Source organism: Haliotis cracherodii, unplaced genomic scaffold, assembly GCF_022045235.1.
Source record: "Haliotis cracherodii isolate W230 unplaced genomic scaffold, xgHalCrac1.p SCAF_7, whole genome shotgun sequence".
Lineage (NCBI taxonomy): Eukaryota > Metazoa > Mollusca > Gastropoda > Lepetellida > Haliotidae > Haliotis > Haliotis cracherodii.
The window spans coordinates 1900335-1925419 of record NW_027266330.1 but is presented as its reverse complement, the minus strand read 5'-3'; the positions used below and the strand labels follow the sequence as shown (position 1 = coordinate 1925419).

Below are 25085 nucleotides of genomic sequence, written 5' to 3'. Positions count from 1 at the left end.
CAAACGACAAAGTCACAAAGTCAATAACGGGTATGACCACCCTGTGCGTGAATCACAGAAGTGCATCGGCGACGCATGGAGTCCACCAAATGGGCATGGAAGGCCTGGGGAATGGCCTGCCATATCCTCCTCAAATCCTGTGCCAAGTAACGGACGTTATCTGGAGGATGTGGAAGACGACGCAGACTGCGCTCCATTTCATCCCACACATGCTTTATTGGGAGAGATCTGGAGAAATTGCAGGCCATGGCAGTAACCTGACATTGTTATGGTGAAGGAAATCCATTGCGACCCTAGCCGTGTGAGGACGAGCGTTGTCCTGTTGAAATGTCAATCCCGGGCCATGACGTTGCCGGAAAGGAATGACCACAGGCCTCAGAATCTGATCTCTGTAGCCAACACCGGTGAGATTGCCCTGAACAACCACCAAAGGGGTTCGGTGCCGTGCTGTTATCCCACCCTAAATCATCACAGAGCCACCTACAAAACGATTCCTCTCAACAATACAGTAGCGTGCATAACGTTCTCTCAAACGCCGGTAGACACGTTGGCGCCCGTCACTGTGGGAAATGTTGAACCTCGATTCATCTGTAAAGACAACATTTCTCCACCATATTCGAGGTTGGCGAACATGATTTCGACACCATCTTAGACGGTTGACTCGATGACGGTGTGTCAGGATGGGACGTATGGCAGGGCGTCGTAGTCGAATCCCGTACTGACGTCAACGATTCCTGACAGTGTTGGGATGGATACGGCGCAGTCCAGGAATTGTCTGGGACGTCGTTACTGCCGTTTGGAACCTGTGTCGGAGATGTGTAACTCGAATCCATCTGTCCTGTCTTGGCGTCGTTACTCGGGGACGTCCTGAACGTGGGTGGTCGGCAACGTCATTTGTGTTCTGATAACGCCTCACCAATGCCGATATCGTGTTACGATGGCATTGGAAATGTGTTGCCACCTGTTGTTGCCTCATTCCCGCTCGGATCATTCCAAAGGCTTCATCACGCTGTGCAGCTGTCAATCTTGGCATGATTTGCTTGTGATATGCTTGTGTCTGCGCCTGAGAAGATTTGAATTTTTGAATGACCACAGATCATGCTTTCCAAAGTGACAGCATATTTTGAGTTGCACATGCTGTGTACAGCTGCACAGGATGTACGTGCAGTAACACATTGCACGTCCATAGGCCCCATCAATGACGTCATATCGCATGGCACGTGCATGAGCGTTTGAATGTCTCCAATAATTGCTGTGTTCAAACCTATCTTTCATATATGGACGGTGTGCCCTTATATCTATATTTTCTCCGTGCACAGTTTCTGTATGTGGCTAGTATATATATCCATGGGCGACCATTCTGTCAAAAAATACATCAGTTAAAATAAAGGTCACCAGTACGCAATGATAAAAAATTATGAAAAATAGAAGAATCAATGTTACTAATAAAGGTGAAAATACCAATGAACAATCTTTAAGGAAGAATCGACGCATGAATGAAAGAACAATGCCGATTAAAGAACGTCTGTACACAGAAAAAGTACACTAAAGAACTCCAACATAACTCCGACGTGCACAAAGTATTACTCGGTTATTCGTAACATTTGTTTATTACTGGTGATGTTTATTTCAACTGATGTATTTTGTGATCGAATGACTTCCCATGGGTACACACTTGTCCCCTCATTCTAGCTACCTATCCATCCCTGGCACACACTTTTCCTCTCCTTCTAGCTACCTATCCATCCCTGGTACACACTTGTCCTCTCCTTCTAGCTACCTATCCATCCCTGGTACACACTTGTCCTCTCCTTCTAGCTACCTATCCATCCCTGGTACACACTTGTCCTCTCCTTCTAGCTACCTATCCATCCCTGGTACACACTTGTCCCCTCATTCTAACTACCTATCCATCCCTGGTACACACTTGTCCTCTCATTCTAGCTACCTATCCATCCCTGGCACACACTTGTCCTCTCATTCTAGCTACCTATCCATCCCTGGCACACACTTTTCCTCTCATTCTAGCTACCTATCCATCCCTGGTACACACTTGTCCTCTCATTTTAGCTACCTATCCATCCCTGGCACACACTTGTCCTCTCATTCTAGCTACCTATCCATCCCTGGTACACACTTGTCCTCTCATTTTAGCTACCTATCCATCCCTGGTACACACTTGTCCTCTCATTCTAGCTACCTATCCATCCCTGGCACACACTTTTCCTCTCATTCTAGCTACCTATCCATCCCTGGTACACACTTGTCCTCTCATTCTAGCTACCTATCCATCCCTGGCACACACTTGTCCTCACCTTCTAGCTACCTATCCATCCCTGGCACACACTTGTCCTCTCCTTCTAGCTACCTACCAACCCTGGCACACACTTGTCCTCACCTTCTAGCTACCTATCCATCCCTGGCACACACTTGTCCTCTCCTTCTAGCTACCTATCCATCCCTGGCACGCACTTGTCCTCTCCTTCTAGCTGCCTATCCCTGGCACACACTTGTCCTCTCCTTCTAGCTACCTATCCATCCCTGGCACACACTTGTCCTCTCATCCTAGCTATCTATCAATCCCTTGTACACACTTGTCCTCTCATTCTAGCTACCTATCCATCCCCGGCACACACTTGTCCTCACCTTCTAGCTACCTATCCATCCCTGGCACACACTTGTCCTCTCCTTCTAGCTACCCATCCATCCCTGGCACACACTTGTCCTCACCTTCTAGCTACCTATCCATCCCTGGCACACACTTGTCCTCTCCTTCTAGCTACCTATCCATCCCTGGTACACACTTGTCCTCACCTTCTAGCTACCCATCCATCCCTGGCACACACTTGTCCTCTCCTTCTAGCTACCTACCAACCCTGGCACACACTTGTCCTCACCTTCTAGCTACCTATCCATCCCTGGCACACACTTGTCCTCTCCTTCTAGCTACCTATCCATCCCTGGCACGCACTTGTCCTCTCCTTCTAGCTGCCTATCCCTGGCACACACTTGTCCTCTCCTTCTAGCTACCTATCCATCCCTGGCACACACTTGTCCTCTCATCCTAGCTATCTATCAATCCCTTGTACACACTTGTCCTCTCATTCTAGCTACCTATCCATCCCCGGCACACACTTGTCCTCACCTTCTAGCTACCTATCCATCCCTGGCACACACTTGTCCTCTCCTTCTAGCTACCTATCCATCCCTGGTACACACTTGTCCTCACCTTCTAGCTACCTATCCATCCCTGGCACACACTTGTCCTCTCCTTCTAGCTACCTATCCATCCCTGGTACACACTTGTCCTCACCTTCTAGCTACCTATCCATCCCTGGCACACACTTTTCCTCTCATTCTAGCTACCTATCCATCCCTGGCACACACTTGTCCTCTCATTCTAGATAGATATCATTCCCTGATCCTGAGATTGTTCAGGTATTGAGACATGCTTCAAAATTTAATTTAACCTGGAAAGTCATTATCCTGCAATGATTGGTAATACTACACAGCTACACTTTCTTAAACGTGCGGTCTTTAAATACTTCTTGTACCGGGTGCACCAGTTTAGGTTAAACGATGTTATTGTCTAAATATACCTTGAATCCAACAACCTCTGCGTGTTTTAGGAGTAAATTGGACCACTGCAACCAATTATTTATGTCGACAAACTGATCGGGTATACAGGCTCGAATATTTGCTTGGTTGCATGACAGCATACCCTGACGACAGCTGTTGCTTACAATATTAATCACTGGATTTCCTGGTTCAGACGTGATTATTTACAGGTGCCGTCAGTAAAAATGTGTCCTGATCCATTTTTGTGGTTATCGGTGAGTATGTTTTTATGCCGCTTTTGGGTAAAATTTCAACAATGTTTCAGAATATCTCAGCCAAAGCAAAAAGAATCATGACTTCACATCTTATTATTTCGTGAGTATTAATGCCAATGACTAGAGACAATAGTTCGAGATAAGAGGTCACCAGCCAGAACAACTGCTTGAATGTTTTGAAATGTGACTGTGCAATCTTGATTAGAGTTACCTCCCCTCTTACCCATTATTGTTGCGAGCCGAGATTTCTCTGATTTGCATGTTTGTCTTCTGATAGCTATCAGCATAGAAGTTTACAAACATGCATGCATAATAACTAGCTAACTAAATGCAATACAACATGTATAGAAATGGAAAAGCTGTGTACTTTATTGGATGCATATTAACAAAGGCTGCCCAAATATAATGTCGACAATTTAGGCCCACAGTTGACCTCATTGATGGGCATGCCATTATCATAATCAATGTATCGTCAACAGTGAACGAGTGATTACTTGTAGTTATAAAATACATATTTTCTACACATAGTAATGAGTAATGGAAATCAAATGATTAACCAATCTGCGCCATGATATAGTTTCTGTGTTATAACTACAAGTAAAATGTATCTATTTGCAAGAGGAAATCATGAACTTTCACCTTATTTGAAGGACATGTCACAGGAAAGCTAGCCGACTAGATGACGCACTAATGGACATAGTTCCTATTTCCTACAACCCGGGCTAATATCGATCGTCCGTTCAAAATGCATTGACAAGCCCTATCAGCCCGGCAGAGGGTGTAATACGAGTCTGGTTATTACACCCCTTGCGATATGATCGTCTCCATGTTGGCTGAATCGGTCATATCTCATATCATTGCGAGGTATATAATTATGATGAAAGTCTCTAACACACGAGTGTTGAAATGACCAAAGTCTAGTTCTAGTCAATAATCAATGACATTTCAAATAACTTTTTAAATAATGTACAACCCGATAATCACACAAGGCACTTGTTATAAAGCTTTTCCTATATACTTGGTCAGCAGGCAATCAAAGTTAATCTTATTGTTTAGGCAGCTATGAAAACAAAATCGAAATTACCATGCCAAACATTTTATAGGTCGGTTCCTGATTGTAAATGTGTTTTAGAGCCATAACAATTATTAGTAGGATCAGACTCAGGGCAAATCGGCTGACACAGCTTCGTCTCCGGACGCCATAAACCAGTAATATCAGTGTACCAGTGTACTGACACCTAGAGGGAAGTATGGCCACAGTCGGCCCCGGTAACAGAGGGTACTGTTCACGGTATGACATGATATGCCTCCACTTCACACTTAATACCAGTGTGTGTGGACATGCAATGTTAACTATATCAACGGTGATGAGAAATATGCTGAATGAAAGTAAATAATCAACACTTACTTACAAGACGAATGTATAATGTGTTTGACGTCTTTCCTCGTCCTGAAATGTCGAATCAACAATCGATCTATGTGTGATTAAAAATATCCTACTTTCGTTATTGTGAAACAGGGGAGACAACTCACATTATTGGTGGTGGTGGTGGTGAAATTAAGAGTGTATCATATAACAATTTAGTCTGAGTTAATCACAGTTTATCGAAATAAACATATTCATCATTTTGTTCCTCGGATTGTGCATTTGTGATTTTGTTTAGAGCCATGACAAATACTACTAGAATCAGACCAACGGCAAATCGGTTGTGACAGTCCCGTCAGTGGCCATAGTCGACTTACATCCATCGTCGACCGAGTATACATCAGTTTACCTTGTACATTAAAGGGGAATGTTCGTATCACAACTGAAAAAAGTACAGCAGCTTACTGTTATAAAAACATTCCTCCAAATGTAAATCAGAGACCATAACCCGGTATGGTCTCTCCCCGGCAGCAGAGCGGTAGTGTCAATAACATAATATAACATAATGAAAGGTAATATGCTACGTTCTTATCCCAGGAAATGACTTTATGTTTCTGGACTCTTGAATTACACTTCACTTCTGAATGCGTCCTAAATATACGTATGTTAGTGAACTCTGCATGTGAAAGAAACTCGAAGGTTTGTCTGCTGATCACTCGCGGCTGTTCGCTTCATTACCGTAATACAGTGGGACATACTGCACCCGAATACACCACATACCAATCGTGTCTGTCACACAAACAAGAGTCTCAGTCAGTAGTGTTTATTCAGTGTAATGACGTCAAGCCTATAGAACAACATTATACTCAGAACACCATTATGAATGTAACAAATGTTATATTTGTGATAACGCTTTCTGAGTAAAGTACAGATTCTCGTATTTGTCTTGGTTGAGTCCCGTCAGGGATTCGATCCCACACTGCCAGAGTGAGGCACCTAATCGTGTGGATTCGGACGGGACTCAACATTTGTTACATTTGACCACTTTCTAAAATGCATTGTGTGTTCATACCATCATTGTAGCACTGATGACGAGCGGTTCCTTTGATCTAAGCCATGCTGTACCCTACTAGTTACAGCATGGCCGTGCCATGTTAAGCGAGGCCGGCTCCCCATTGGCTGCCGTAACAGCAGCAAGCCCCGCCTAGTGAAATGTCTTCAGAGATACACCATTGTAATGCAAAGGTTGCAACAATGATATGGAATGTAAGTAACAAGTTGAACATTGTAAAAAAGACAAGAGGAAATGAGAAATCAAGTGATTATTCTTGTCAAGTAAATAAACAAGTTTTCATAAATGCTAAAACAAATAATGAACAAGGAAGACCAGGTTTCAAATAATAAAAGTAAACATTCATTATAAAACAGTTCACACCCATTATAAAACTTTAAAATCATATTATCAAGGATCTTTATTCAGTTTTCAACATCACGTTACCTTTGAGGTCCTTTCCTGCAGGAAACAAACAATTTCACAATGTCCAATGTAGCTTACATTTGAAGAAGTATGTCGGTTGATTTTCAGTCTTGAAATTCCTTTCAAGTTTCCCGATTTGATTGGCGATTCCACTCGGTCGTATCTGAGCTTATTTGTGACGTCATGCAATAGTCTACGTCACCAAAGTGAATATGATGTAACTTTCCCGATATTTCCATCACCGCTCGAAATAAGTGTTACAAGTCAGTTACCACACCCTCAACTCGCCATTGGTCTAGTTACAGCAGGGTTTGCCTCGGCCTTTGATTGACAGGCGAAAGGGTTACCTCGAAGCTCCGCCCCTAGGACCTTTCGGAATTGAATCAAAGGCCAAGCCAGACAGTGCTGTCACTAGGCCAATGGTGAATCTACGTGTATGGCAACTTCAACACAATGATACATTAAAGAATACAAACATAACACTCTGTGTACTAACTTTATGAGAATATATTGCCAAAGAATATACATCTTCAACATCTGACACGTAGTACAGATAGTCACAGAGATTACGATTCTTCACCACAACCTCTACCACTACCACTACCACTACCACTACTACTACTACCACCACAACTAAGACCACCACCACCACTACTACCACTACCACTGCCACTATGACTACCACTAACACCACCACTACCACTACCACCACCTCCGCCCTACTATCACTACCACTACTAACAATACCATTACTACTACCACTATCTCCCCTACGACTACCACTACTACCAAAACTACAACTGCTGCCACTATCACTGCCACAACTACCAATACCTCTACCACCACTAACATCACTACCACCACCACTACCATCACCACTACAACTACCACCACCACCACTAGCACTACTACCACTACCACCACCTTTACCACCACCACCACTACCATCACCACTACCACCACCACCACCACTACCACCACCTTCACCACCACCACCATCACTACCATCATCACCACCACCACTACCACCACCTTCACCACCACCACTACTACCACCTTCACCACAGCCACCACTACCACCTTCACCACCACCACTACCACCACCTTCACCACCACCACTACTACCACCTTCACCACAGCCACCACTACCATCATCACCACCACCACTACCACCACCTTTACCACAACCACTACCATCACCACCACCACCACCACCTACACAACCACCACCACTACCGTCACAACCACCACCACCACCACCACCTACACAACCACCACCACCACCACCTCCACTACTATCTCCCCTACGACTACCACTACTACCAAAACTACAACTGCTGCCACTATCACTGCCACAACTACCAATACCTCTACCACCACTAACATCACTACCACCACCACTACCATCACCACTACAACTACCACCACCACCACTAGCACTACTACCACTACCACCACCTTTACCACCACCACCACTACCATCACCACTACCACCACCACCACCACTACCACCACCTTCACCACCACCACCATCACTACCATCATCACCACCACCACTACCACCACCTTCACCACCACCACTACTACCACCTTCACCACAGCCACCACTACCATCATCACCACCACCACTACCACCACCTTTACCACAACCACTACCATCACCACCACCACCACCTACACAACCACCACCACTACCGTCACAACCACCACCACCACCACCACCACCTACACAACCACCACCACCACCACCTACACAACCACCACCACCACCACCACCACCACTACCACTACCACCACCACCACCTACACAACCACCACCACCACCACCACCACCACTACCACTACCACCACCTACACCACTACTAGCACTACTACCCTACCATTACCCCAACAATTACCACAACCACCACCACTACTATCACTACCCCTACCACCACCTCTACAACCACTACAACCACAACCACTACTACTACTACCACCACCACCACTACCGACACCACTACCTTCACCACTGCCACCACCACCATCATCATCATCACACCACCACCATCACTACAACTACTACTACCACCACCACCACTACCGACACCACTACCTTCACCACTGCCTCCACCACCATCATCATCATCACACCACCACCATCACTACAACTACTACTACCACCACTAACACTACCACCACCACCACCACCACCACCACTAGCACTACTACCTCTACCACCACCTTTACCACCACCACCACTATCATCATCACCACCACCACTACCACCACCACTACCGTCACCACCACCACCACCACCACTACCACCACCTACACCACCACTACCACTACTACCCCTACCATTACCCCAACAATTACCACAACCACCCCCTTTACTACCACTACAACCACAACCACTACTACTACTACCACCACCACCACTACCGACACCACTACCTTCACCACTGCCACCACTGCCACCACCACCACCAACACCACCACTACCACCACCACTACCGTCACCACCACCACCACCAACACCACTACCACTACCACCACCTAGACCACCACTACCACTACTACCCCTACCATTACCCCAACAATTACCACAAGTACCACCTCTACTACCACTACAACCACAACCACTACTACTACTACCACCACCACCACTACCGACACCACTACCTTCACCACTGCCACCACCACCACCAACACCACCACTACCACCACCACTATTGACAACACCATTCCATTTCCAAAACTACCACAACCACCACCACCACTAGCACTACACTAGCACTACCAGTACAACCACCACAAGCACACCACCACACCACCACCACCACTATTACTACCACTACTATCACCGCCACCACCACAACTACACAACCACTACTACCATACCATAAGGACAATCACCACCACTACCACTACCACCACCATCACGACCACAACATTCATCACTTAAAACTACCATCACCACTACAAATACTACCACTTCCCCCACTACTACCACCACTACCACTACTGCCACTACCAGCACCAATGCCATCACCACTACCACTATCACTACTACTACCAGTACCACTATCACCAACACCATCACTACTACTACCCCTACTACCACTACCACTGTCACCACTTCTATCACTATCACTGTCACTTTCACTACCACCACCAGTACCACCACCACCACCGCCACCACCATCACCACCACCACCACCACCACCGCCACCACCACCACCTACACAACCACCACCTACACAACCACCACTACCGTCACCACCACCACCACCACCACCACCACTACCGTCACCACCACCACCACCACCACCACCACCACCACCACCACCACCACCACTACCGTCACCACCACCACCACCACCACCACCACCACCACCACCGCCACCACCACCACCTGAACAACCGCCACCTACACAACCACCACTACCGTCACCACCACCACCACCACCACCACCACTACCGTCACCACCACTACCACCACCTACACAACCACCACCACCACCACCACTACCACTACCACCACCTACACCACTACTAGCACTACTACCCCTACCATTACCCCAACAATTACCACAACCACCACCACTACTATCACTACCCCTACAACCACCTCTACAACCACTACAACCACAACCACTACTACTACTACCACCACCACCACTACCGACACCACTACCTTCACCACTGCCACTACCACCATCATCATCATCACACCATCACCATCACTACAACTACTACTACCACCACTAACACTACCACCACCACCACCACCACCACCACTAGCACTACTACCTCTACAGCCACCTTTACCACCACCACCACTACCGTCACCACCACCACCACCACCACTACCACCACCTACACCACCACTACCACTACTACCCCTACCATTACCCCAACAATTACCACAACCACCCCCTTTACTACCACTACAACCACAACCACTACTACTACTACCACCACCACCACTACCGACACCACTACCTTCACCACCGCCACCACCACCACCAACACCACCACTACCACCACCACTATTGACAACACCATTCCATTTCCAAAACTACCACAACCACCACGACCACTAGCACTACACTAGCACTACCAGTACAACCACCACAAGCACACAACCACACCACCACCACCACTATTACTACCACTACTATCACCGCCACCACCACAACTACACAACCACTACTACCATACCATAAGGACAATCACCACCACTACCACTACCACCACCATCACGACCACAACATTCATCACTTAAAACTACCATCACCACTACAAATACTACCACTTCCCCCACTACTACCACCACTACCACTACTGCCACTACCAGCACCAATGCCATCACCACTACCACTATCACTACTACTACCAGTACCACTATCACCAACACCATCACTACTACTACCCCTACTACCACTACCACTGTCACCACTTCTATCACTATCACTGTCACTTTCACTACCACTACCAGTACCACCACCACCACCACCACCACCACCACTACCACCAACACCAACTTCACCACAGCCACCACTACCACTACCACCACTACCACTATCATTACCACCTCCTCTGCCACCACCTTCAACACCACCACCACCACCACCACTATCCCTACACTTAGCACAACCACCACCATTACCGCCACCAACCCCACTACCCTCTACTACCACCAACTCAACTACCCTCTACTACCTCTACTACCTCTACAACCACTACCACTACTACTACCACCACCACCACCACCACCACCATAACTATCACAACAACTGCCATCACTACTACCACTAACACTACCACCACCACTTCCATTACCCGAACTATTACAACAACCACCACCACTACTACCATTACCTCTACCATCATTACCACCACCACTAGCACTACTATCCCTACCACAACTGCCATCACTACACCACTCCCGACACCACTACCACCACGATCACGACCACCACCACCACCACCACCACCACCACTACCACTACCACTTCCACAACAACTTCCACCACACCTACCACCACCACCACAACCACTTCCACTAACACTACCACCACCACTTCCATTACCAGAACTACCACAACAACCACCACCACTAATACCTGTACGACTATCACTACCACTACCACTACTATAACTTCCCCACTAGTACCACTTCCATCACCACTACCACTACCCCCACCACTACCAGTACCAATGCCACCACGACTACCACTATCACTACTAATACCCCTACCACAATCGCCAACATCATCACTACTACTACCACCACCACCACCACTACCACTACCACTACAACCACCACCACCACCACTACCACCACTACCACCACAACCACCACTAAAAAGTATCACCACCACTACAAATACTACCACTTCCACCACCACTACCACCGCAACTACCACCACCAACACTACCACTAACACAACCATCACTACTACCATTACGACTATCACTACCTCTACCATCACCATCACCACCACCACCATTAGCACTACTATCCCTATCACAACAACTGCCATCACTACACCACTTCCGACACCACTACCACGACCACCACCACCACCACTACCACTTCCACAACCGCTTTAACCGCAACTACCACCACCACCACTGCCACTACCAGAACTATCACAACAACTGCCATCACTACTACCACTAACACTACCACCACCACTTCCATTACCAGAACTATTACAACAACCACCACCACTACTACCATTTCCTCTACCATCATTACCACCACCACTAGCACTACTATCCCTACCACAACTGCCATCACTACACCACTCCCGACACCACTACCACCACGATCACGACCACCACCACCACCACCACCACCACCACCACCACCACTACCACTTCCACAACCACTTCCACCACACCTACCACCACCACCACAACCACTTCCACTAACACTACCACCACCACTTCCATTACCAGAACTACCACAACAACCACCGCCACTAATACCTGTACGACTATCACTACCACTACCACTACTATAACTTCCCCACTAGTACCACTTCCATCACCACTACCACTACCCCCACCACTACCAGTACCAATGCCACCACGACTACCACTATCACTACTAATACCCCTACCACAATCGGCAACATCATCACAACTGCTACCCCTACCGCCACTACCACTACCACCGCTACCACCACCACTACCACAGCCACCACTACCACCACTATCACTACTACTATCTCTACCACTACCAACACCATCATCGCCACCACTACCACTAGAACTACCATCAACACCACCATCACCACTACAACTACCACGCACGCACGCACGCATGCACTCACTCACTCACTCACTCACAACATAGATATCTTTCACATGATAAATTGGAATACCATCTCGTCTTCTAATAATATATATTTCTTCTGTCCATTTTTCTTGATAGTCTCTTTGAAATGTATGTCTAAGATGAGACAGTCTCACTTGATGACCCATTATAAGCTTAGGGTGTTTCTGGTTGGTTTATCCTTTACCTTCACTTTAGTCACAACCCTAGATTTGGCAGTTTTGATTAGTGTATCAATGTATTGTTCTTTCCATACGAAAACATCATTCCTCTTATTAATATATGATCGTCACGATATGGCTGAAATACTGCCGATGTGACGTTAAATATTAACTCACTCACTATTAATATATGATGGTGATCGTTGGTTTATTGAAATATGTGGTCTTTGACTGTAGTCTTTCACCAGATCGTGTACGTATCACATCCAGGTAATAATACATGTACGTTTGCTTGTACATGAAATATCTGTACGTTGTAGTCTTGGGAGTGAGAATTACACGTTCGGCATAGGGCGCGTTTGGTTCATTCAGGGTGCCATAAAAGGTGATGCCCTTACCTTGTAAATAGGTTTTCACTTTTCTGTTGTCGAATTCACGGCCTTCATCCGACCTTATGATTGTGGGTAATGGAGAGGCTGTTAATATTTTACTCGGGGCTTTGACAACACAATCGGGTGTCCTGTTTTTCATGGGTTCCAACCATAGATATCTTGAAAAAATATTGATTACTATTAACAAGGACTGTACATCATCATTGTCCGAAGCTATGTTCTACACGTCTGCTAAGTTCATATCCCACATTCAAACCTGTAGCCACCGCTCTGTTCCGATTGAATGTGGGGCGGTCGGGTAGCCTAGTGGTTTAAGCGTTGGCTCGTCACGCTGAAGACCCGGGCTCGATTCCCGACATGGGTACAATGTGTGAAGCCTATTGCTGGTGTCCCCCGCCTTGATATTGCTGGAATATTGCTAACAGCGGCGTTAAACCATACTCACTCACTCACTCACTCCGATTGAATGTATACCTCAAAGGCGTCTGAAGTAAATTTGCAACTTGTGAAGCAAGCCACTTCCTAATGTTATGTAATCCGATATGGAACTTGTGCTCCTTCTTGACAGAGTTGATAGAGTTTAGTGGCCCCAGTGAGGGAGGCTGTTTGTTTTGGATTAAAATAAATACCAGTCAATTACTTCCTCCATCCGTCGGCTAGCATTTTGACAGTAGAAATTATTAACACTTTAAATGTCTAAATATTTATACTTTTGGCTTACTTCAAAGTAGGTTTTACAAATAATAATGAAAGAAAATCGACAGCTTGTCTAATCTAACAAGACGTCTAGCTATGCGAGCTGTTTCACATTCTGTTTACTTAAGCTCTACTGTGTGTACACAACTCCAGGTGACGGAGGATTTTGTTGTGGCGAGGGTCTTTCCCAGCTACATGTATTGCACCACTGCTTGAAATATTATACTACAGGCTGCCGCTGGTGTACTCTTTCCTTTCAATCAGATTAACGTCTCTTCTCATCGACCTGTCAGATTGTCGTCCCTCCTTCATCAAATAACCACATGAACTTGCAGCTATTGCCAAATGTAACAGCATACAGTGAACATTTAACATTGTACAAGATAGGGACCGTTTTTACCTGAGTGAATAAGGAGTGCGTTTATTAGTAAGCCACAGAGTGACTGAGTGTAGTCCGTATTATACCTATTCTAGCTACTAGAGATAATATTATTTTCTGATTAAACAGATATTTGTTGTTATTGCAAACTTTAGTGACGCTATCTACATTATTTATTTTGACGGAGGTATTGATAATAACGGTCTTTATATGAGGTAAGTGGAGTATGGAGGAGAATAGCTGCCCAGCCACTGATGTATACGTGGTACGTGTGATTTGATAAGGGCTGATGATAAACTTAGCTGTAGATACAGATAAAGATAATAACTCCTTAAATGTGTTTGTGACTCTATCTGACCAGCACAGTAAATGATTATGTCTGATGCGCGTTATCAATTAGACCCTTGGCAGATTTAAGATATGTCGCATGTAACGTTGTCCATTTTGTCCATGTTCATACTTGTAATAATGTGCTGGGGACACTGCCTGTCGTGAATGTTTTAATAATTTTATCACCTTGATGTCAACCCAGTTCATGTATCAGGACATGTAGCATTTCACTAACAATATGTCACATTATCCACCGCTATATCCTCTCATTCACTTTCCTTTCTTTACCTTATGTGTGGGGGTACAGATGGTCCAGTCGTCTGTAGTGCCGGAATTCTATGATCATTGGTTTGAATCCAAGTCCACCGTGATTATTTTTCATGGTTTCTCAGCGTATGCCCACGCTCATGGGTTTCACCAAAGCGATAAAGGTCTAAACCTGCAGCTTTATTCACACATCAAGCTGACACGTCATGCTAGAAATGAAATGTTGTTCAAAGCGTCGTCAAAACTAACTCACTCATTCACTGTGTATCTCATGTAAACTGCCATTTATAGATAAAAAAAAGAAACGCACAGGTAGATTTTTAGGAAATGTATTGTACCTAATCAAGTCGATATTTTCAATTCAATATCAAAGATACAAAAGCGAAATTTTGGAGTTCGATAGTCACATGTTGTCGTTGTACAAAGGCATTAAAAACTGTTCATTGTCATGCCACATAAGGACAAGGTCAATCACGGCTCTGCATCTCCTCGGCACTGGCTGGATAAGTGTACGAATTCTGTCCTGCGGAATTCTGTGCCATCCTGCGAGTAACGCGTTGGCCAGTTGTGGGAGTGTCTGCGGCGTGTTCTGACGTTGACGTACACGTCGATCGAGTTCATGCCAGAGGTGTTCGATTGGGTTGAGATATGGAGATCTCGACAGCCAGGGCAAGCCGTTGATGTGGGCAGTATGAAGGTAGTTTATCGTGACACGAGCTGTGTGCGGTCAATGATTAGAAGAAGGTGAGGCTGTAGAATTTTATTCATGTAGCGATTTGCTGTCAAATTTCTCTGACCCACAACCAAGTCATATATCATGGTGTAGGATATGACCCCCCACACCATGGCACTACCGGCACCGAAATTGTCGAATTCACGTACACAATGTAGGGCAAAACGCTCATTTCAACGACGATAAACACGCTGTCTTCCATCTCGCCGGTGAAGAAGAAATCGTGATTCATCGCCAAACCAGTGTCTCAAATCCCAAGGCTGTAAGGTAGGGCACCAACGCAAGCGTGGATCTGTTGCAAAACAGGGACGATAACTGGTCTTCTGGTTCGGATTCCAGCCTCGCGAAGATGGTTCCTGACAGTCTGGTCCGATATCCTCTTCAAACCAGGGATGCGTCCCGCAGTCTCCGTAGCTGTGGCATTGCGATGACATAGGTGGAACTGTCGAATGTTGCGACTCTGTGCAGGGGTGGTAACTCTTGGTTGGCCGGTTCTTTGACGGTCTGCAGTGGAATTGAACTGTGTGTATCGGTCACAAAGGCGGCAAATGGTGATGTGGTGGACGTTGAAGTGGCGTGCAACAGAAGACTGCGATGCCCTTCTTTGGATACGTCCTATGGCGATGTTCCGATCGACAGCGCTGAGTCTCGGCATTTTCGAAATTGAAAAATGTTGACAATTGAATGACAAATTATTGGCTTATGCTTGCCTTTTTATAGCCACTACCACTTGCACGTGCATTTTGCTTTACTGGTTTTCTCCATGACATGTTTTAACACGTGTGAAAACAATGCCGTTTAAGACATTGCAAATCGACAATGGCTGTGTTTTGACGCACCCTTTGTCGAAAATCAGACCACAAATATTTTCCAATAACATATTTCCAATTTATATACCGGATTTTTCGTGTCGGTCAGGTTCAATGAACTACATACTACCTATGCGTTTCTATTTTTGAAGAGTGTATTTGTTTTGAACACTTATTTTGAACTAGTCAAGGCTATGTGTATTTTAATGTTGAAGTGTAGTTACTGTATTATTTGTTATATATAACTACATGTGACCACTTTTCGGAATGTTCTAAGATTGCGGATCTTTGTGCCCTGTGTTGTTACACGTTGCAAGAGAGCACCGTTTTCAAAGCGTTGTTGTCGTCATTGTAGAATGGAGATAAGCCTCCTGCGTTTTGAAATTTGATGTAGTCCCACTGTTGAGTAGATACCTCTTATTCATACATTTAAAAACCTCGTGCTAAAATGCTCGGATCAAAAGTAGGGACAACATCAAATTTCAAAACACTGTATGTTTATCTCCTAATTGTCTCTCCTCAAAATATCATGGCTGAAGTAACATGGCAAACCTGACGATTTCACAAAAAAACAGTTTTAAAGAGTTGTATTATCTGTATGTATACATGTTCTATTGTTGTTGAGCGTTGGGATAGCCTAGTGATTCACAGCGTTCGTACGTCATACAGAAGGTCCTGGTTCAATTCCCCAATTGGTATAATGTGTGAAGCCCATATATTGAGTCCCCTCCTCGATATGACTGTAGTATTGCTCAACGCGGTGTACTCATTCACTCTTTAATATTACCTCATGGTTCCAAATTAGTTCTGGGACGAAACGAAAAGTAATCAGAACTTATTTCCCGTTATACATGGTTCCAGTGAACGAAATGTCTGATAAAAGAAATCAAATAAATAAATGAAGTTTGTTTTTTATTCTATCTGAATAGAATGTTACATGTTTGATTAAAGATATACAATGACTGGTCCCGTGTCGCCTTCGTTACTGTCATTGTCTTCGGACTGGTTACCTTGTATGTCCTGCAGGTTGTGTTGACAGTGGTGTGCTTCACCTTCATCTACTCCCACCTCTGAACCTGCATTCTCTCTAAAACAGACAAGGCATGAATATTAGCACCAACTACATATTATAATCACCTAAAACAATTCGATCTTACTTTTGCTTAATGGTGGTTTAATTAGTGGTGTTGATAGTGATAGTATAGACACACAAACCGAACATGAAAACAACATGTAAAACAGCGCATGTAATTTCATGTAGTGAAACGAATAGAATATAACAAGTTATTTTCCCACTTACGTAGGATAGAAAAATATCGATGTGTACTATCTGCTCAGTACGTACACTTTGGCTGAGAGACCTCAGGGTAGCAGCAGTAACCAACTGTACTTGCTGCCAGGATGCAGATGACAAACACCACCAGGTACTTCACAGTCTCTGTGTCGATTGGTGGAGAGTCTGAAAGTAATATGTAATAAACATCCCATGCCAGTATGAATATATAAACTGACTGCGTTTCCCTAACTTTCTCAAAGATGTCGAACTTTGGGTTCCACACTAGATCAGTAGACGGGGAGGGATCAGTTCGGCAGGTGTCACTGCATGCTTCAGTACAGTTGTCTCCATAGAATCCTTGTCTGCATCCCTGTTGGCAGCCACTGTCACATCCACCGACACAGCGCTCACACGAGGATCTACAGTCCAGTCCAGAATATGGAGGCTGACACTCCTCACATGTTCCTGTGATCCTGTTGCAGGACTTACATCTGCTGGAACACGTCCTACATCCTGCTCCGTAGTATGAGTCGCTGCAGCCAGAGAAACAAGTTCGACCCATCTGACAATACTCCCCATCACATCCACCTTGGCATCTGGTACAGTCTGCCTGGGTACTGTAATATGGCCTCTCGCATTTCAGGCCTTGGAATCCTGGCATGCAACCATCAGTACATGTCTCAATACCTTTGCCGGGATCAGCTCACATGTGTGGTACCTGCACCCCTTGCTGCAATCACCCATGCATTTGGGGCCGAAATGTCCCGTAGAGCACTGTGTGCTGCATCGCCCCATCTGTTCATCGCACTCGGAACAATGTTGGTTTTCCTTACAATTAGCAACTGGGAATTAATAAAAAAATATATAATAAATGATTGTTATTGTAAATGATCGAACAATAAATTGGAACAGTGTTGCCAACAACCCCGTTCCAATGACAGCTGCGTAATCGCTTGTGATAGTCAGCAACGTAAAAGGTATTTGGTCGGGTTTAAGATAAAAGTGCTGCATAACATGGGATGTGGTACCCAGTCTTCAGCCATGTAGTGGTAGTAACGTCATCGATCTATTAAGCCAGGTAATGATAACTAAAGAGTGATATTTTGAACAGAGGCATACATTTGATAAGTTTCTATTGTCATCCAAATAAATCTTACTTATGGAATCAAACCACCATTCACTTATTGATACAAAGAACTTTGTAACTTAAGACACGAACATGATGTCTACATAGATTCACACGCTACAAGTCAAATTTACTGACTATATCATCATTATTGAACAACTAATTCAATAATAATAATAATAATAACAACAACATTCTTGAAGCGCTGTCAACAAGTGACCCCTTATCCAGCACAATGTATATAGATAACCCATCTGCTTACCTTGTGTGGGGATAAGTATACACGTAATCACTAAGATCCCCAGCGGCCTGAAAAGGAAATGAACCATATTTAAACAGCTTAGTAAATGCAATCTCAACACATCATGAGGTTTACACTCCCTAAGTCATAAATGTGATATGATAATAACAAGTTAATGTTCGCTTGCATTATCAAAGTTTCATCTGAGGTCTGTAATACAACTAAAAGAAACATACTTTCAAATTATTTGTTATCCAATTAAACCAATGCTCTTTCCCAAGATACTGACATGCCTTAACTGCTCAGATGAAAGGTTTTACTTTCGTTTTCCTAAACTGGAAACAGGACGAGTGCACATTCAGTGATCGTCCTTGTAAAATATATATTCAGATTTTACATTAAATTGGTGGTTACAAATAGAACGTGGAACATTTTACCATATTATCTGAGTCTGAGGGAGATGCGCTGCTCGTCCATAGCCCAACCATGAAGCATTTCAAAGACGCATGTTTAGATTTTTAGATGTTTTGTGTTGTCATTAGGTTTTGTCGAAATTAATTAACTTTCCATTGAAACTATATCAACGTGAAACAATACAGTATTAAGTCTTTAACCTTCAATAATATTAAGTAGATGTTAAATAAATTTTAGCTGGAAATAAAATTAAAGAAATATGTTTATAATTCTATATATTCTACTCCATATATATAATATACCTTGTCGTGTCACTATCAGATTAGGGGCGGTCGGGTAGCCAAGTGGTTAAAGCGTTCACTCGTCACGCCAAAGACCCGGGTTCGATTCCCGACATGGGTACAATGTCGCTCATCGCTCATCATCCCTGATTCCCTGCTTAGCACATTTCGGGAGCTTGACCACTGGGTGAATGGGTGAATATGGATTATTATCACTGACGTTCGCTTTCACCACCCTATTTTTTGTATTTGTGTCCAAGGTAATATTATGACGTTATAGACGGTAATTGTTGCGTAATCGGAAGGTAGCACTTCGTGTACCTCTTCACCTGAACTGCGGTAATCCCCTCGATCTTGGTGCTGACAGTCAGGGATGAGCGAGAGGTACAATGTCAGTACCCGAGGGCCTTGAACCTATTACCGTAGTTCCTCCAACAAGCACAAAGAGTGATCTTCGTTTAACAGCTTTTATTCCCACTTTGTGTTGCCGGTCAACCCACTCTATTTGTCACTTAAATACGAGTCTTCGGCCGCAAAGCTTCAGGATCAGTCGAAATGCCGGTGCCTAAGTTTGGTTTCTGGTTCGAAAGATCGTGACAACAAGCCGAGAGCGGAGCACCAGACCAGATGTCGTCTCCCCAGCCGCTCTCTCGATCTGGGGCTTTTGACCCTTTTTAAACCGGTACCTACGTCACAGCTCTACTCATTTTTCCATCTATCATTGTTCAACCACCTTTACCCCCCTACACTAGATCATTCTAACCTACACTTGTTTCATAACAAGATCCATATTAGAACTTTTTGTAAGGTGAACCCCTCAATTCCAGGAATCTGAATTATTCCCCCGATACCATATATGTATCTGTGGTCAGTCTCATCTCGGTTTCTTCTCATACCTATTCTACTTCTCATAACTTATATGTTCCTTCTGATGTTATTCTTATCGCCTTGCTCTGATATACAACCTTCGGTTAACTCCGAATATCGCTTGTTCTTAATATATTTTCCGACGTGTAGTTTTCCCTTATATCTATGTCTTACTGTTTTAACCCCTCCAATTGTTCAATTATGTATTTAGCATATGTGTCTTAATGAGTTGATAATTACTGTAAATTCATGCCTATAATACGACCCCCGTTCTGACAGAGAGTGTGTCCCCACACTCTAAGGTGGTGCCAATTCTTGTTATAATGTCTGATATACATTCCCTCTTATTTATATAACATTGATTTAACTTCCCTTTAATTATCTAAATATATTTTACACTTTCATGCCTATAATATTTGATACTGACCACGGCTATCATATTATCTGCTGTCATTGAATATTGTACTACAACTCTATTGTTTACTGTCATTGTAATTGAGGTGTAGTAATTTGTATCGATTTGTAACCTTAATGAATTTTGTAAGACATTTGTTGATTGTATACCACTTCTTGGTTGTTTTTTTGGTTTCACACTAAATTCTTTTACGTACAGATTCCTGGGTTAACATATTGTTTCAACGTGGGAGTCGACACGTAACATTACCTGCTAGCCATTGTCTTGTCGCGAAGTGTAAGAGAACTGAGAATATATTCCTATCCTGTGTCGGTGTGTTTGTAACATAGGTTTATCGATGGTCTGATATCGTTCAATAAAAATGGAACATATTTCGAACATATTTAATCTTCTAATCCGATCAATGTAATAGCAACAAAGGGGACGGAAGAAATATTTCAAAAAGCAAACCAAGGAGGAAGAAAGAACAACTGAAATCTGTAATGTTTTACACAGAGTGGAGATAGGACCTTTTCTCGTCAGTTAATAAATATTCTACGCGACAATTAAGTGAATATTGCGCGTATAATACTCTAATGGATAAAGAAGAAACTAGATTGAAATTCATCTTAAAATACTTTAAACAACGATATATCACACGATGCATATTGACTGTTTTACAGAGATATTATTCCAAAGGAGGCGACAGTGACATATAAGGGGACCTGCCATTCAATATTCGATATGTGTGTGGTGGTGTTGGTGGTGGTATGGGGAATCGTGCTGTATGGAGACTATATATGCACATGAGCCTAATACAGATTTATGTTACAAAAGACCCGTGAAGATGCGGGGTAGAATAGGTCTTCAGCAACCCATGCTTACTGTAAAAGGCGACTGTGCTTGTAAAAGGCGACTAAAGTGATCGGGTGCTCAGGCTCACTGTCTTGATTGATCCATGTCATCGATCCCAATTGCGTGGATTGATGCTCATGATGTCAATCATTTGATTGTCTGGTCCAGACTCGATTATTAACCTACCGCCTTCATATAGCTGGAATATTTCTAAGTGCGGCTTTAAACACCAAACAAACAAACAATTATGTTACAAAAATACGCCTTGCAACGATATATTTTGTTTTGCAGACAATCTATTTCTTTTAACCAATCTGAAGCATAACTATTTTTCAAGCATTTCCTGGGACAATGTTTTCAAACCCCAGGCCTTTCTCCCCAGAATATCAAAATCGTCGGTCCCTAAGCATATTATGACTTATTGCACAGCGACATTCTATCACGGACGCTCTGAATCACATGAGACATCTATCGTATGCACGTATAGAGTAAAGACATATTTGGCACTGGAACTGAAGGAATATACATTGATATGAAAAGAATAATACATTATTAGAATGAACACATATCTCTTTTTATATTGATACGTTCCCCAAAACCTGCAAATAAGGTGTTCTGGCAGGAATTACTTTTAATAAGCCCCACACATGAATACAATGTCTCGTTGCTTAATACACTATTGCCTGCTTTTCCCAATACGTTTAAATCTACGTTTTTCGATGCACGGATGTTTCTGTGAAAAACATTTCGACAAATAAACTTCCATATACACTCCATATTCATAATACATGGTAATGATAATAAAACACTCTTGCATTATGACCTCTATTTTCTTTGCCCTATGGAACTTGTAAATTATGAAACAAAAATCGACTATACATATCTGTCATTAAAACTAGAAAATTATCACAAATTGGATGACGCCAAACATTGAAGTTTGTCATGTTAGATAGAGATGTACAAAATTTTCAAATGTTTTGACAGATCACAACAAGTCAAGCAAACCCTTTAGGTCTTATAAGAACCTGCATGCTGTTAATTCCATTTGTTTCTACTACTTTCTGTGAATGTATGTTAAGCCCTTCCTTTGATGTATTAAGGATTATGGTTAATCGTTCTGACAGGTATTTGGTGATTCATTTGCTGGACCCAGCAAATTCATATATCTCGATTTGTTCCAATTTCTATGGAGTTTTGGAAGCCAGTACAAAAGAGGAATGGACATGGCGTCAGTATTTAATGTCAAGTCAAAACTTGATAGTACTGATGAATGTTTTTTGCAGATTTCTTCCCCAGTGAATATACTGGCCTTTTATTATGAGGTGATTTGCTGTTAGTAACATATGGAAAGGCTTACTATTCTATGACAGATTCCCTTTAAATTACTTACGTATCTTGACTAGTGAGTTGTCTGACGTACGAAAATACTGACTGATGGCTTATTATTGTATGACACCAATGCAACAACTGTCAAACAGAAACATCAATCATATTATATTTTTCCTGAAGTGTGAGTTTTGATTTATTCAAGCGTACAATTTAAAGCAAAATCTTCATTAGATTTTTTCGAAGTCGCGTTTCCATCTCCCCTTAATCTGTTTAGGGAGTTTCAGTAACGAATCAATATGTAACAGGAATACATTGCTCATCATAAACTAACCCGTGGTATATTTACGAGGCAAAAGTGAAACATTCGGAGGTTTCCAATTATTCATCAGGAAAATGTATATGTAACTTCCTCCTACAAACGTCCTTACGCGACATTAGGAGAAGGAAGAAGATAGTTATTTATTTATGTAAAACAGTTATTTGACCTTGACTAGAACTTTATATTGCCCACAAGTGTTTGTTATTTTCCTTGCAGTTAATGCTGGTTAGATATTCATTTTCTCTTTCCTGTAATGCCACAAATTGAAAATTAATAAAGATCAAGATGACATCACATTTATCTATTTGAACTTGTGTTGCATTGAACTACATAAAAGTGGGTTCAAAATACAATGTATCAGTGATGTGTGGAATGTGCTGAGCATTGATAAGATATTTTTACCTGACGAACAATATATACTCTGTAATAAAAGTAAGGGATATTAAAAAATAACAGATGATTCTAGCAATGCAAATAGGTAGGAGTGATGGAAAATGGATGGATAAGGTATAACATGTCTCCAAATCATATTGGCTGTGTATTGTAAACAACCAAGAAAGACGACAAGGGTGTGAAGTCCAAAAATGAACGTTTGAGATGACTTGATCAATAATGAGTCTTGGCCTTACGGTTGGTCAAATATTCGTTTATATGGCGTGGCATGGTCCGAATCAATCTCCCAATGATATTTTAGGGATATATGTTGTCTCGGTAGTACGGATCTCGTGATTCATGGACAATATGCAGTGTCGTTCCGGCATTCGTTCTACAAATCACAGACTGAAACACATTCAAATTATTGCTGAGTTCTACCAGTTTGATGTATGCCAATAGACCTAATGTGTTCATCACGTTGTAGATGAGACATTCCCAATCTGATCACGAATACTGCATTAAAGCAAGAATACTAATAGCGATTTGAAGACCTTGTACTAAAGTGTCAAAATCACGAATCACAACCTAGGTTCAGTGGTGGGGTTGGGTTTGATATTTTCCTTGGCAATACAACATATGCTGCGTATATTTGCTGCGACATGCAGAGCAGTTACACGCAATACTAACATTCACTGCACACACCCTTTGTTGTGAAAGTATTTCCATTACTGATTTGAATTTTGAATGACGAGTCACTGGTCCAGTGGGACGTAGGTCGTTTAATGTAGTGTATGCTGATCACGAGTATCTGCTTCCGTCTCACCTCAGTTTGTC

At 43.3% G+C, this 25085-nt stretch overlaps 1 pseudogene; it reads right to left on the bottom strand.

The window, feature by feature from the left end:
- Positions 1 to 18332: 18332 nt before the first annotated feature.
- Positions 18333 to 18853, bottom strand: LOC139447920 (uncharacterized; annotated as a pseudogene).
- Positions 18854 to 25085: the final 6232 nt, after the last annotated feature.